Below are 15,626 nucleotides of genomic sequence, written 5' to 3'. Positions count from 1 at the left end.
TCAGTATCTTCTCTTAACTTGGTCTCTACATAGCACATAACATTAGGTTCATGTACCCTCAAAAAATCGTTGATTTCTAGCCTTGTCGATATTAAACCATCAACATTAGTATATGTCACCTTCCAATTATTTATGATGTTTTTTATACCCTCTTTTTTCCTTCTCTCAACCGGTACCACTTCCTTAATTTCTGATCCATGACTCTCCAATAAAACACTGTCTTCTCTTCCTCCGTTCTCTGTTCTTTTGTTACCTTTGCTTCCTTTACCAACTCCCTTATTTTAGCTCCTTCTTCCTCATTTGCATCTCTCCTTATCCAAACATTTTTGGACCCTTCCTTGTCTGATAATTTCCATGTTCTACTGATAATTTCGTTTACTGTTGCGTGGACCTTAAACTTTACCTTCAATGGCCTTGCCCCTCCTTCCTCGTACTTTCCTAACCTAAACACCAATTCATTCTCTTCTTGAGCTTCGTTGTTTTCCTCCATGACTACTGATATTTTTTCTTTAACCTTACTCAGTTCTTCTCTTTCTCTTTCTGATCTTATTGTCATACGTTTTTCTTTAACTCCTGAAATTATTACACATTTTTTCTTATCTGCTACATCCCTAACTAAAGATTCTCTTCTTCTCAGCACCCTAACCACTTCCCTCTCCACCATTTCCTTGCTTTGTTGTTGTATAATCTCTTTCAAATTTACATTTCCCTCTTCCTGAATTTTTTTTCTTTAATGTGCTCGTCCTGTAATATTGATTTGGATTCATACTCATCTAGTTTGCTTTTCATCCTGTCTCTTTCTTCTTCCAACCTCTTATTCTCCCTCTTAAGCTGTTTTATTTCATTCGAGGCTGATTCATTGCTCACTTTAAATTCAGTAACTTCTCTTTCTTGTTCGTCACTGCGTGTACAAATTTTGTCCAGTTTATTCTGTAGACTTTTCATCTCGTTTTCCTGCTCTATGGTCCGTTCCAGTAACACTTTAATTACTGCCCATACCTTTTTATCTCCTGGACATTCCTCTCCGCTGCTCTCTCTACTCCTGCATTTCTTGTTTGATTCAACTTAATACTTCCATTTCCCACATCCTCTTCAGAGAAGCCCTCAAATTCTCTCTCGCCAATTGTAAACAATGCACCGTCCCTTTCCGCCATGAATCAACCATATGGAGACTTTCTATTTTCACTATATCTTGTTCTGTTTATGACTTTAACTGTTTTTTTTTTAACTACTGTCTGACGGGACCACCACTCACGCACTCATTAACATAATCACAAATAGGCTAGTCTTCTTTTCATCGCTGTTCAGCAATTATTTCCCCGGGATCTAGGAAGAGCTCCGTCTCTGTCGGCGACCTGTATGTGTGTGTGTGTGTGTGTGTGTGTGTGTCACCCATGCAAAGTGGCACATCACATACAGGACACATGTTCCTTGTGTCCTTCTGCACCCCCAACTTGAAGCATAAGGTACACCTGAGCCTCTTCTTGTCAGGGATCCTCGCCTGGTTGTGGCCTAGAGTGCGATCCAACCTCACGTCGTCGTCAATCACCCGGCAATGCTTGCTTGGATACCGTCGTGCTCTGTGGTCCTGTCATGCAGGAGCTGCAGGCCCAGGCATGGGTTCTCCCGATGGACCAGCAACTGGAGGTGGTGGCGGTTCTGGCACCCCTGATGGGCCTCCTGCAGGTGGTGCTAGTGGTGATGGTGGCACCTGTGATGGCCCTGCTTCTGGGTACTTGTGTGGGGTCTCATGCAGGCTGTGCTGGTGCTGGTGGTGGCTGGGCCCATCCTGGCGCTGGTGGTTGTGCCTGCTGGGTGCCAGGTGATGCTGGTGCTGGTTGCCGGGCAGGTAGGTCTGGAGCATGGTGGAGTGTGTGTCAAGATGTGGGCCAGTTCTCTTCGTGGAAATGCAGAAGATCATAGATGATCTGCTCCACAAATTCCAGGAGAGTTATTTCCGTGTGTCTGTACTTCTTATACAAGGCAAACGCATTGAACAGTGCCATTTGGATGAAGTAGAATGTGATCTTCTTCGTGCACTTGACAGTTCGGCGTTCGATGGGGTAGTACTAGACTATCTGATCGAAATGATCCACCCCAACCATATACCTGTTCTACTCCTCCACAACGACGGGCTTGTAAATGACCTTCTCCATGTAGGTTGTCCACCCGTCAGTACCCTGCACCTTTCCTTGAACCCTCTTTGGAATGGTGTCTACAGTGTGGAAGGTGGACACCATGTTCACAATGTGCTTATCCCCCACAATACGACTAGCACATTGTCCTTGTGCCTGTAAGTCATGCTCCCCGTGGGCAGGCTCTTAGCCCTGGTGATGGCCTGCAGCTGGTGTGGCACTCCTCTAGGCAGCTGTAGGGTCCCATACACATAAAATCCGATAGTGAAAAGTCGTTGCACAGGGCCACAGATTTGTAATACTTCTTCATGAACAACTTATAGCCCTGGTCCTTCAACGGTTCCACAAGGCCCAACATGGTGTTCTGGAGGGTATGCTGCACCCCCGTGTAGACCTCAAGCTTCCAGATGTAGCCCAAGGACGACTCAGCCAGCATGTACATCTTGATGGAATACTTGTTGGGCTTCTGGGGGTTGTAGACATGGAAGGACAACTGGCCTTCCACCCCAGAGAGCCCTCATCCAGGCTGAGCTGCTTCTTGGGTAGGTACGCTGACTGGAACTGCTGAAGGAAGTACTCCATGACCATGCGAATCCGGATGAGCCGATCTTGGTTGTCCCAGGGAATGGTGAGCGAGTTGAAGGCATGGAAGTGCTTCAGGATGGTGTTGAAGCACCTTCCACTCATCACCCGCCGGACCCTAGGGTAGTCGTGCAGCTCAGAGCTCTGCCAGTAGTGCCTGATGGTCGGCATGTGCACAACCTTCATGAAAAGGTATAATCCCAGGAACTTGGCCATCTCCTCTTCATTGCAGGAGAACCAGGCATTCAGCTGAGTCCCCAGGAATGTGGCGTACCAGTTGGTTTCCACGGTGAGGTATGACAACTCCCGTGTGAAAACGAGCTGGAAGAACTGCAGGGGAGTTGCTGGAATATCCACCTGGATTCCTGGGGAGCCAGTGAACGGCCCGTGGTTTGGTGTGAAAGGGCCACTGCTCCACCCAGGATCCTCTTCAGTGGCGGCGTTGGCAGTGGGTCAGCCTGTCAACACCCTTCAGCCTGCCCTCTGATCCCTTGGATGTCCCCTGTGTCCAGGCAGCGGACCTTGGCTCCCTCATCTGGGAGGGGATGCCTCGGACAAGGACGAGGATGAGACAGAGGGTTCTGGGGACACCAGTCTCCCCAGCCTGGCTGGTGAGGATGTCACCGTAGCATCCTGCACGGCAGAAGCTGGTGGAGGGGCCATCACAAGGATCGATGGCCCGGCTTCCGGTGACACTGGCTCGCCAAGGGGGGGCAGAGGGGCCTGGAGATTGGGAGCTGACAAAGAGAGCAGTGGGACTGGCAGGTCCTACAGGTGGGGAGGGTTCTCCAGTGAAGCCGGTCAATGACGGTGGTGTGGCCTTCCCGGATGGAAGGCGGTAGGGCAGCTCCACTTGCTGACTGGATGGTAGCAGCTCAACCTCCTCCACCCCAGAACGATCACTTTTAATGTCGCTCTCCGACTTAACCTCATCGAGGATCTTATGCCACTCGTTTGGTGTCAACCTGCTTTTCATCTTTGCAAGACTGCTGTCGTTGCAAGCTAACTGGAGAATAAATTGCAATCAGAGGGATCGTGGACCCTGTGGTTGTCCTATGCTGTGCTAGGACTGTGAGCTGAAATAAAGGAGTAAAGATATTTTATTCACAGCCAGCCAAGAACTTGGCTCAACACTGGCACAACGCAAGGGTTCATGATATACTTGTATGTCCTTGAAAAACATTGTCTCCTGCACCTGACTTAGCGCACAGGTAGGGGCCCCTAACATGTGGTTACCTCTTTCATTTTCTTTGCACATTACACATAACCAAATCTATCATTTTTATGAGATACACAGAACATTTCACCAGTAACATGTAAATGGATGTGTTCCACAGGCTGTTACCTGTGCACTAAGGTGTAGCAGACGGTGTTTCCCTTGCGAGATTACAAGCACGTGGGTCTGTTTTTCATTGTCTTTTCACATAAAACATAGCCAAATATATCAATACCTGGGATACACAATGTAGTTCACCAAAAAATATATATTTATGCAAATGCACATGTTCCTAATGTCGCGTTGCATTTCGCAATCTTTGTGCTAGCTCAGGTGTATGACACACACTCTTCATTACGAGCATGTGGATCGGTTTTTCACTGTCTTTTCACATAAAACATAGCCACATGTATCAATACATGGGATACACAGTATATATAACCCCCCCAAAAGAAAAAAAGTTAATGCATGTGTTCCTAATCTCACATTACATTTCGCTACCTTTGTGCTAGTTCAGGTGTACAACACACACTCTTCATTACGAGTACATGGCTCAGTCTTTAACCCCTTAAACGCGGATCGTCGCGTTTGCGATGCTCGCCAAAAAGGACATAACGGCAGAGCGTCGCGTTTGCGATTCGAGTTAATTTTGAATAAACGCAGGCAAGGATGTTCCAGCTGGTATTGTCTATCAGTTCCACCACCCTTTAGCTACAATTAGGGTACTTTACGTTTGTACTACTGACCTCCGTTGTTGCCAAGTATCGTGTTTTTCCCCCCTCCCCCCCCACCACGGCCCGGCCAGCGTGGCTGTGATACATGGCAGTGCTCTGACTGCTCAGAACTGTAAATCTGCGCTCTCCTCTCACAAGCAGTTTATGCTAATAGGAAACGCTTGTTTCCCCAGTTGTAACACTAGCTTTTTTTTGCGCGGTTTGCCCCTGTTTATCGTCAGTTTACTGCAGGCTTTCAAACTGATATTATGGCGAGTTCTAGCTCTTCGGAGTCAGTGTGAGCAGCCGACAGGAACGAGAATAAAGTGACGGGCATAAGGCAGAATAAAAAGCGCGCCGCGGTGATTTTTTAGGAAGTAATATGATTGAAAATAATGTAGTATACATGTTTTTAGCTGTGAAAATGGAAATGTTTGTTGAGTGACGGGAAGACCGCCGCCGCGCTACATGTTGGCCGTACGCTTCGTTGATTTTAGCCTTATTTTCAGTGCTTATTGTACAAATACGGATTCCAAACTACCTGTACGTTGTAGTATAAAGTTTACTGTGACAGAATGAGGCTGTGGTAGAGGGGAAACCGGGTTGCTGGAGGTGTGAAAGTGAAGATTTGGTTACCCAACTTTGCAAGTCTCCACAAGTCCTTGGGTAGTCCATGAAGGCTCAACACCTGTCTCTGGAGAAAGCTGAATGTAAGTACTATCTGCCATACCAAGTATAATGTTCTAGGGTTAATCTCTGATTTTTGGCTAATATTTTCCTACAGGTACTCAGACCGCGATATAACCCCGCCACTCGGGGGGGGGGGGTCAGCTGTCCATGGCCGCGCATTAGGAGTTAACATTATTTCCACATAATACGTAGCCTAATCTATTAATACATGAGATACACAGTATACTTCACCTATAAAATGTAAATGCACATCCTATGTAGGTCAATCACATGGCCATACCTGGCCAGTAAGGTGTAGCAGACGATGATTTCTAGGGGAGCATGTGGTTCACTTTCACTCTCTTTTCACACAGAATATATATATATATATATATATATATATATATATATATATATATATATATATATATCACTGTATGAGATACACGGTATATTTCACCAATAAAATGTAAATGCACTTGTTCCTAACTTTGTGTTGCATGTTGCTACGTTTGTGTTAACTCAGATTTACAAGACGCACTCTTCCCTACGAGCATTTGGGTCAGTCATTTACTGTCTTTCACATAAAACATAACCAAATCTATCAATATATGAGATAAACAGTATATTACACTACAGCAAGTACAAGTACGTGGACCTTACCTGACTGCTAAGGTGTAGCAGATGATGTTTCCCTTACCAGAAGATGCTGCAGTGTTTACGATTTTATTTCACATTACACATAATCATATCCATCATTTTATGAGACATACAGTATATTTCACCACAACAGTACCTGAATGTGCTCTGTATGTCACATCTGTGATATCTAAGGTATCGCAGACAATATTTTCTGATGAGCACGTGGTGCAGTGTTTATATTCATCCATACAAGCATATGATATACATATCAGTAACACTCATGCTTTATTTCACACAGAATGCATACGAAATAAATATAAGAATATGATAAAATCAAATATCCCTATAAACCTCCTCTGTTTTATCCCCTCCTGTCAACGGCATGCTGTGGCTGTAAGGCGTATGTGACTCCTGCACTAGCCAATATTTCATCACGTACACTCATTGCACTAAACTCCTATCTATTGCACAATAACACCATCCACCATATATCAGCATGAAACAAGGCCTTCATCAACACCGGAGCCAACCCACCCCTGAATCACATCATCTTTACGTTTCTGCCCGGAATCGTGCTAAGTCTGTTCTTCGCTCTACTAAAAATAATTTCATCCATACTAAATGCTCTCAACTCTCCAACTCGAATTCTTCCCGCTCCTTCTGGCACCTTGCCAAAAATCTTTCTAACAACTTTACCTCATCATCCTTCCCTCCTCTTTTCTACTCTGATGGTTCTGTAGCTATTTCTTCTACTGATAAAGCAGATCTCTTCGCACAGACTTTCTCTTCCAATTCCACCTTAGACGATTCCGGTGCTGTTCCTCCATCACTTCCCCCCTCTGACTTCCTCATGGCTGACATTAAAATTTCTTCATTGGATGTATTTTCTGCCATCACTGGCCTCAGTACTAACAAGGCATATGGGCCTGATGGGGTCCCTCCTGTTGTTCTCAAGAACTGTGCTTCTGTGCTTACACCCTGCCTAGGCAAACTCTTTCGCCTTTGTCTGTCAACTTGTACCTTTCCTTCTTGCTGGAAGTTTGCTCTCATTCAGCCAGTCCCAAAGAAGGGTGACCACTCCCAACCCTCCAACTATCGTCCAATTGCTTTAACGTCCTGTATTTCAAAAGTTTTCGAGTCAATTCTTAATAGAAAAATTTTAAGGCATCTTTCTTATCACAACCTTCTTTCCGATCGTCAGTACGGGTTCCGTCAGGGACGGTCCACTGGCGATCTTCTCACCTACCTTTCAGACTCCTGGTCATCCTCCTTTCGGGACTTTGGCGAAAGCTTTGCCATTGCACTTGACATCTCAAAGGCTTTCGATTGAGTCTGGCATAAATCTTTAATTTCCAAACTGCCCTCCTATGGTTTCTATCCTTCTATCTGTGCCTTCATCGGTAGCTTCCTTTCTGGTCGTTCTATAGCCGCTGTTGTAGACGGCCATCGTTCTTCTCCTAGATCTATCAACAGTGGTGTTCCTCAGGGCTCTGTCCTATCACCAACTCTCTTCCTTTTATTCATCAATGATCTTCTAAGCTGTACATCTAACCCTATCCACTCATACGCTGATGACTCCACCCTTCACCTTTCCATTCGGTTCCCGCAACGCCCATCTCAACAGTTACTTCAACAAACAAGGGATGAGGCTATGGCACACCTAATGTCTGACTTGGCTCGTATCTCTGACTGGGGTAAAAATAATATGGTTGTCTTTAATGCATCTAAGACTCAGTTCTTACATCTATCAACCCGACAAAATCTTCCACAGGTATACCCACTAATGTTTAATAATATTCAGCTTAATCCTGCATCATCCTTGAACATGCTTGGGGTTTCATTTACTCGGGACTTATCTTGGAAAGATCATATTACATCTCTTGTAAAATCTGCTTCCAAGAGATTGGGTGTGCTAAGCTGACTCCTCTCTTTCTTTACCCCTGCACAATTGTTGACTCTATACAGGGGTTTTATCCACACCTGTGTGGAGTACAACTCTCATGTGTGGGGAGGCTCCCCACATACAGCACTTCTCAATAGGGTGGAGTCAAAGGCTTTTCGTCTCATTAACTCTCCTCCTCTTGCTGACTCCCTTCAACCTCTCTCTTCGCCACACTGTTGCATCTTTATCTCTTTTTTATCGCTACTTTAATGGTCACTGCTCCTCTGAACTGTCTGCTTGCATTCCTCCACCTCTACGACGGGCGCGTAGCACCCGTCTGGCAGCAAACTCTCATCCCTTTTCTGTCCAACTCTCTAATGCAAGAGTTAACCGTTACTCCCAGTCTTTCATTTATGCAACAGGTCAGCTCTGGAACTGTCTCCCTCTGTCTGTTTTTCCTGCTGCCTATGATCTCCAGTTTTTCAAACGCAGTGTGTCCAGGCATCTCAAAATGATTGGATCTTGAATTTGGCTCTCAATTTTATTTTGTTTTTCTCTTGGAGGGAACTGTTACTGCGGGCTCATGGCCTTTGGTTCTTTCTTCCTCGCATAAAAAAAAAAATATTCCATTCAAGACAACGTCATGTCATCAGGCAGTTTCCCGCCTCCCTCTGCTAAACGTTTCACCATGTTCTTCCTCACTGGTTATTGCACACTATATTCACCTGATTCACTGTCACTGTTATTCAATGGTTGAATACTCACATTGGGTGCATGGTAGAGCGAGTGTAGTTGTTGGGGCACACCGAAAAACAGGGTAGGCCTAGCACAATCTTCTTTGGGCCAATGGCTGATAACGGCCAGGAATGATTCACAAAAACCTAATTCCCTATTGCAAACACCAAATCTAATCACAATAGTGCCCAAAAAGCAAACACAAGCGCTATTGGTATTGTGAAATAAGACACGCGTCCCGAGACGGGGTAAATAGAGTACAATTTAAATGACGAGCCGCGCGCTACCTTCTCCTTTGACAGCTGATGCGTAACTAATCTACTTGGCAGGGCTGCTGCATGTCTCAGGCCCCAAGGTTCCCAAGTCATAACTTTTGACGAGAGGCACAGAAACTATGATATGTCCAAAAATGACATTGATCGGCTGAAAACTTTTTCTCTGACAAAGGTTTTTATGCTTTTTTGACGATAAATGCGTCATCGAGTATAGTCGCAGACATGCCCAAATGACGACAAACACGTCATCGTGCGTGAAGGGGTTAAGTGTGACCTCAGGTTAAGGGATTGAACAGGGAGGCTGCCATAGATTGTGCAGCATGGAGAGCTGCCATTAGGTGATCAAAGCTGATGCATGCAAGGATGTTGGAGGCTACAAAAATGAAAATGAGACTGGGTTAGGTTGGGTTAGGAAATAACAGATCAGATTAGCGGCGACTACATTAGGTTTCGTGTTACCAGTCTGCCAGTCCTATATGGGTTGGAATAATCAGAACAGGAGGACAAGCACTGAATCTTTAAAAATTCAGGGTGTTCTGAGAAATGTGAGAGTAGCTTCATGGCATTATTCTTAAGGTAATGCTGAGTAAAAAAGACAGCTATATCACTCTGGGTCTAATTCTTTGCCATCAGTGAAATACAATACCTGATGACCTTATGGGTGAATTATGAGGGAGATCATTCTTGCCCACATGGCCAACAGTAACTGAAGCTCTGTAGTGGCTGAGAATTAACTCCTTTTGATACAGAATTTTTTGCTCAAAATTATCCCAGTAAAAGTCTCATGAGGTTTCGAACATATTTTCCTAGACAATATAATTATTAAGATTACAAATTTTTATGATAAATAGGTCTTCTAACAATTAGCTCTTACCACTGATAGTTTTCCGTATACAGTCACTTTAATATTAACTCGTAGTTAATATTAACCCATATGAGTGAATATTAACATATGTACTGCACAAGCAATCTCATTAGGTATATAAGGCCAGGTGAGTTCGTTAATATAGTCCATGGAATTTAGAAAATAAGTGACTTTTCACAAGACTTGTATATTTTGTTTTTTGCTTTTACTGTCCCAAAGTGGTATCATGGTAGAATAGTGCACTACAGGCTAGAGTGGTGGCCATGCCTGCCTAGTGGCAGTTTGAATCCTAAAGAGTATTTCCTATCTTAAATAATGCTTCTAATGATGCAGGTTGATTTCCTAATGTTCTCGATTACAGTAGCCTGGCTTTGGGCCCCTGCATCCTGAAGATCTCAGTTTCCTCGTAAGGATATGGTTAGAGAAGAAGGAGAGGATATGATGGATAAATTAAACTGAGAAGTGAAAATTAGCCGAATAAATAAATGACAGTACATAACTTAAAATACGCAGGCAGAGTTTTCTGAGTAGGGGACAAATACAAATACATACATACGAGATTGACAAGGAAGTCACCCAAAACCCAGACGACGATAAGCAACCGTCACTTGGCAGTGAATATAGTCACGTTTGTTATTCTAATGTATAACACAAGAGAACGTTTTAGTATGGACAAAGGATTTCCAAAGCAACGAACAAAGTCGGATGGAGAAAAGTGATACGAGGAAGTCAGTTTGCTTTCAACACAGACCTTCAATCCTCCTGTACTTGACTACTTGTATTTTTTTTGTACTGTAGGTTCATTTCACATACATTTGCCTGTTTTTGAGATGACTGTGATTAAAAACGAGATCCATAATACAGTATACAATTTTACCTTCTCTTACTTAGGAAAAGTCTTTTATTCTGTCCTGATGATGTTATTTAACTGAGCATAAATCGTTGGAACCTGAGAGTGTTGACTTTTTACAAAGGGTTTCAAGAACAAGGATCTAATCTGTTAAGTGTGATGCAAGAAACTAATTGTGCATTAAATGAGATTTAATGGCCTCATAAAAATGTGGGGCCCGCTGGCTGGAGGCTGTGGCTGCTGCTGACGGCCGTGATCAATAATGAAGTTTATAAGCTGTGTTAGTGAAGGGGGAAGGGATGTTACATGGGGGAAAAGTGTAAGCATCTTCCAGCCTTCACTTTCACCGCCTACGGACAATTGTATTCAGCTCAGAAGTGCTCCTAAACTGTGTAAGTCATCTGGACATAGGAAGAGCAAAGTTTAAGTACGTAATTGTGGTTCAGGGATTACTGATGACTGCATCAAACTGCTTCAGTTCAAAGTTTTTCTAAACTGCATGAAATCTTCTGGAGATAGCATAAAAGAAATATATAATGAAAGGGTTCAGTTGCTATGTTGGTGTAGGTAGAAGTGCAGAATACAACAGCTAATAAACCAAACACTGTGTAAGCAGTTCCCTTCCCCCACCCAAAAAAAAAAAGAAAAAAAAAAGTGGCACTGTTGTAGAGCAAAAGTGGCTTATTCCAAGTACTTTTGGAGATTTTATAACATCATTTCCTCAGTTATTGATTCTGCACTTTACACTACTCCATCCTTGTGTGTATAAGTGATGTAAATTGTGTTCATATTACATGACATAAACAAGAAACAGTGCCAAGGCACAGCAAACCCGTCCCCGGCAGTCAGTTTAATGCTGACATAAACACAACATGATATCTAGTCAAAGATATCACATATCAAATTAGGAGTGAATCGAGTGAAAATTGATGATTTTATGCTCATTTCATATTTTAGGCCCGAACCACCTGATACTGACCCCCCCCCCTACCGCTAACTGGGGAGTGACCCCGCTGATGTAATGATACATGTTACAGGATGCAGATTTGAAAGATGCAGCTTTAAGTTTTGGTTTCATGTCGATACGGCGATTTTGAAAGGAGTTATGGAGAAAAAACTTTTTTTTTTTTTCCAGTTTTCGGGCCTACAGCCTGGGCCTTGGCCCAGTTTGGCCCCAAATTTAATCAGGTAATAAACTCATAGCCCATCATCCGTGTAATTGTAGTCAAAATCGCACCAGGACTTCTCACATTAAGACACAGACAAACAAACAAACAAACCGAGTGAAAATAATTGAGAATATCAAGGGAACTACAAAGCCTCCTATGCCACCTATATATGGCCCAAGACCGACAGTTTGTACTTGGAGACACTTTAGCTATGAAACAGGACGGTGAGTCAGTGCAAATGTCTCCTGAGAGTCAGGTATTGTATTAATCAAGGAACATGAATAGTTTCCAGGACAAACAAGCCTTGATAGCACTTTTCGGTTATCACAGTTTTGTATATTTTCACTAATTCACACTTCTTTGGTTGCGAAGTTTGTGGTACTTGTGTGAGTGATTAATTTATATACAAGGATAAATGCTCAGATTTAAGCTAAAAGTGTAAATATTGAACCATTCATTTTCACTCAACTTAAGGATGTGGTACTTGCTCTTGTGGATGGGTCGATAACAACCTAGCACTTCCTGAGACAGTTGATGGCATCAATATGCATATCAGACTTATCAACGAGCCACATGTTTATGTTGTAATCATTAGCTGCAACTGGCTTGGTCATGGCATTTTTGGTCCTTTGTTTCTGCTTCCCAGTGGCCTGAATCTCACCCTTTTGAACTGTGGCAAGCATGTTGACCTTCCAATTGTCATGGCAGTAAATAGCCAACATATTACCACTTTTCTTGGTGAGTAAAACCCCCTGTTTGGTCTTGGTGGGGAAGGAAGGGCGTGATAGTGCCTCAGGTCTCTGTCCTGTATTCAAGGAGAAACTTTGCCAATGCCTGGAATGTGCAGAAGATATTAGTGAACAAAATGTGATTAGCTCCGAATTACTTGTCCATTAGTGTTTTCACAATGGCACTTGAGAAGTTGTGAAGGATATCTATATCTGTAGCTAAGCACAGTAGAAAATTCAGCGAATATCCAGTCTTGCAGTCACAAATGAAAAAATTGATGCCAAAACGATGACACTTGGACATACACTGGATAACTGCCAGTTGTTTCTGGAACAAAATGCGTGACTCGTCCACAACCACTTTCTGAAAAGGTCAAAAAACCTGGTGAAAGACTGCTTTAGCATAGTCATAATTGGACAAATTTTCCACAACTTGTCATTAGGTTCAGGGCCCAGGCAGGGGGGAAAGTGCAAGAACCATTGCATGACAAGGTACCTGTCCCACACCATGAACTTCCCAGTAATGAGTGAGGGTGTCAGATCATCCTTGGTGTAATAGTCCTGTATGACATGCTTTTTATGTGTACCATCAGCACAGGATACCATTTCCTCATGTTAGATCAGCCATGGAAAGGGAAGTTGAGTCAGCTTGGGGAGATTTCCTGTTAATAGTTGATCTCATGCACCAGTTATTCTATCATAAACAAAGAAAACCGGAAAAAAAAAAATCCAAGAGATGCAAGTTAGGGGTACCCAGGAAATCTGTCTGAACACCTGCCTGAGAATCATCAAAGGCAGCTGCTATGGGCTCAAACCCTTCCCCCTCCTCCCACAAGAAAGCTTTCGTTGTGCCCACATATGGCCTGTGGGAAATTGAGCAGTGGTCTCATTCACCACATTTATCTCAGCCTCTTGAATAGCCGGCACATTCACATGCAAGACCTCTGGAACGATGGGGGGAGGTGGGAGGGGAGAATAACATGAATCAGGGGGTGATGGCTCACCATGAGGTGATGCCTGGGTAGTGCATGGAGGTGATGGTGCTTCCTGCAGCTGCCCATGTGGTCGTTCCTGTGGTGCTAAGGGTGCAGATGAAGCAGATGAAGGGTGCTGTGGATGGTGGGAGCATGGAGCCTAGGGTGCCTGTAAAAATTGCATGTGCGAAATATGGGTGTTGGAGCCCAGCTTACGATGAGGTTCCTGGCAAAATGAACCACGTGGATTTTTTTTCAAATCATCAAACATTTAGAGTTGCACAAAGACTGCAAAGCATTCACAGTTTGCTCACATCCCTTCACACGGAGGAGCAGTGAGTGTAGTCTATCTGAGTGAAAATACTATTCAAATTACAATCTCATGATTATACAGTATGCCTACATTTACAAACAATACATTCAACAAAAAACTTTAAACTTTTTATGTTATTAGATTCCCTTATCATTCAGTAATACAGATAGGGTACCTCTCAGCACGGCAGCTTGGAGCCCTTTCTTCTAATAGTTCCTGTCTCCCTACAAGTCTTAGATACTTGTAGGGAGATAGGGCAATCGGTTATGGATCTTTAAGCTCAACCAGAATAAAGTAGTGAGATGTAGTGTCAATGAGGTGAGTTACAGCACTCTTGGGTTACAAAGTTTATTGCACACAGTTATATTAGTGAGTTACAGTGTAGCAGAGCGTGACCCTAGCATTGGACCTTCCCTCTAGCCCCTATCTCCCCTTTCTCTGATCTGAAGGGAATCTCCGACATTATATACAATGTGGCTGGTTAGGGTGGTTATGGCTATGTATGTGGGTGCTCGCACCCAGGTAAGAGTGAATGGAGATTTGAGTGATGAGTTTTCCATGAACGCTGGTGTGCATCAGGAGTCAGTTTTGAGTCCCATGTTGTTTATCATGGTACTTGAAGCCCTCTCACATGACTTCAGAAACGGACTCCCACGGGAGATGTTGTATGCTGCTGATTTGGTGTTGATTGCTGAGAACGAAAGGGAGCCAGAGGAAAGATTTAGGAAGTGGAGAGATGGTATGGGGCACAAGAGCTTAAGGGTAAATGCAGATAAAACAAAAGTGATGATATCTAGGGTTGGTGGCGGTACTGTCAAAGACGAGGGAGAGTGGCCATATGCAGTTTGCCACAAGGGCATGGGAAATAATTCCATCTTGTGCGGTGTTTGTGATAAATGAGTGCACAAGAGATATAGTGGTATCAGAAGTAGACTGCGAGATAATGCTGATTTTATGTGTACGGAGTGTCGGAGAGAGCAGATGGAGATTGTCAGACGTGAAAGGATTGAACTTGCCGGTGAATCTCTTGAGTGTGTGGAAGAGTTTTGTTACTTGGGAGACATGTTGTGTGCTGGAGGAGGGGCTGGAGCTAGCTCTGTGGCTAGGGTGAGAAGTGGTTGGAAGAAGTTCAGAAAGCTATTGCCTGTCCTTACATTGAGAGGACTCTCCCTACATGCTAAGGGATCTTTGTATGCAGCAAGTGTTAGGAGTGTAATGCTGTATGGTAGTGACACCTGGCCAGTAATGGAGGAGGATATTCACAGGTTCATACGTACAGAAATGACAATGATTAGGTGGATGTGTAGTGCGTCCCTGTGTGCAAGGTCTGGGGGGGGGGCTAGGTTTACGATGGAAGAGTTGTGAGGTAGGATGGGAGTGGAGTGTATTGGTGTTGTGATGAGGAGAGGTAGATTGAGATGGTTTGGGCATGTGGAAAGGATGGGGGATGATAATTAGGTGATGAAGGTGAGAAGTGTTAATATTGGGGTGGGGTTATGAGCGATAGACCGAGAAAGACAAGGGACGAGGTCATTAAGTGTGACCTCAGGGTTAAGGGACTGAACAGGGAGGCTGCAGTAGACCGTGCAGCATGGAGAGCCACCATTAGGTGACCAAAGTCGACGCGTGCAAGCATGCTGGAGCCTTTAAAAATGAAACGAAACGAAATGAAGAGGATGTGTATGTCTGGTAAATTTCCTATCACGTGGACTAACTGGATGGGGCTGGTCACTCCATGTGTTTGAATATGACATGAAATTCTTGGTCGTCTGGACTACGAGGAAGTTTGAGATACATCATATAGTTAAGGATTCTTGATGGTCTGGGACAACAAGGTTGTGGATATCCATTATGTGAATTGACATTCCTGGTTCATCT

The sequence above is a fragment of the Coenobita brevimanus genome, chromosome 90 (assembly GCF_032717465.1).
Source record: "Coenobita brevimanus isolate Jiangsu-jjx chromosome 90, ASM3271746v2, whole genome shotgun sequence".
NCBI classification, from domain to species: domain Eukaryota; kingdom Metazoa; phylum Arthropoda; class Malacostraca; order Decapoda; family Coenobitidae; genus Coenobita; species Coenobita brevimanus.
The sequence above is the reverse complement of the archived record's forward strand: the minus strand, read 5'-3'. Positions refer to the sequence as shown.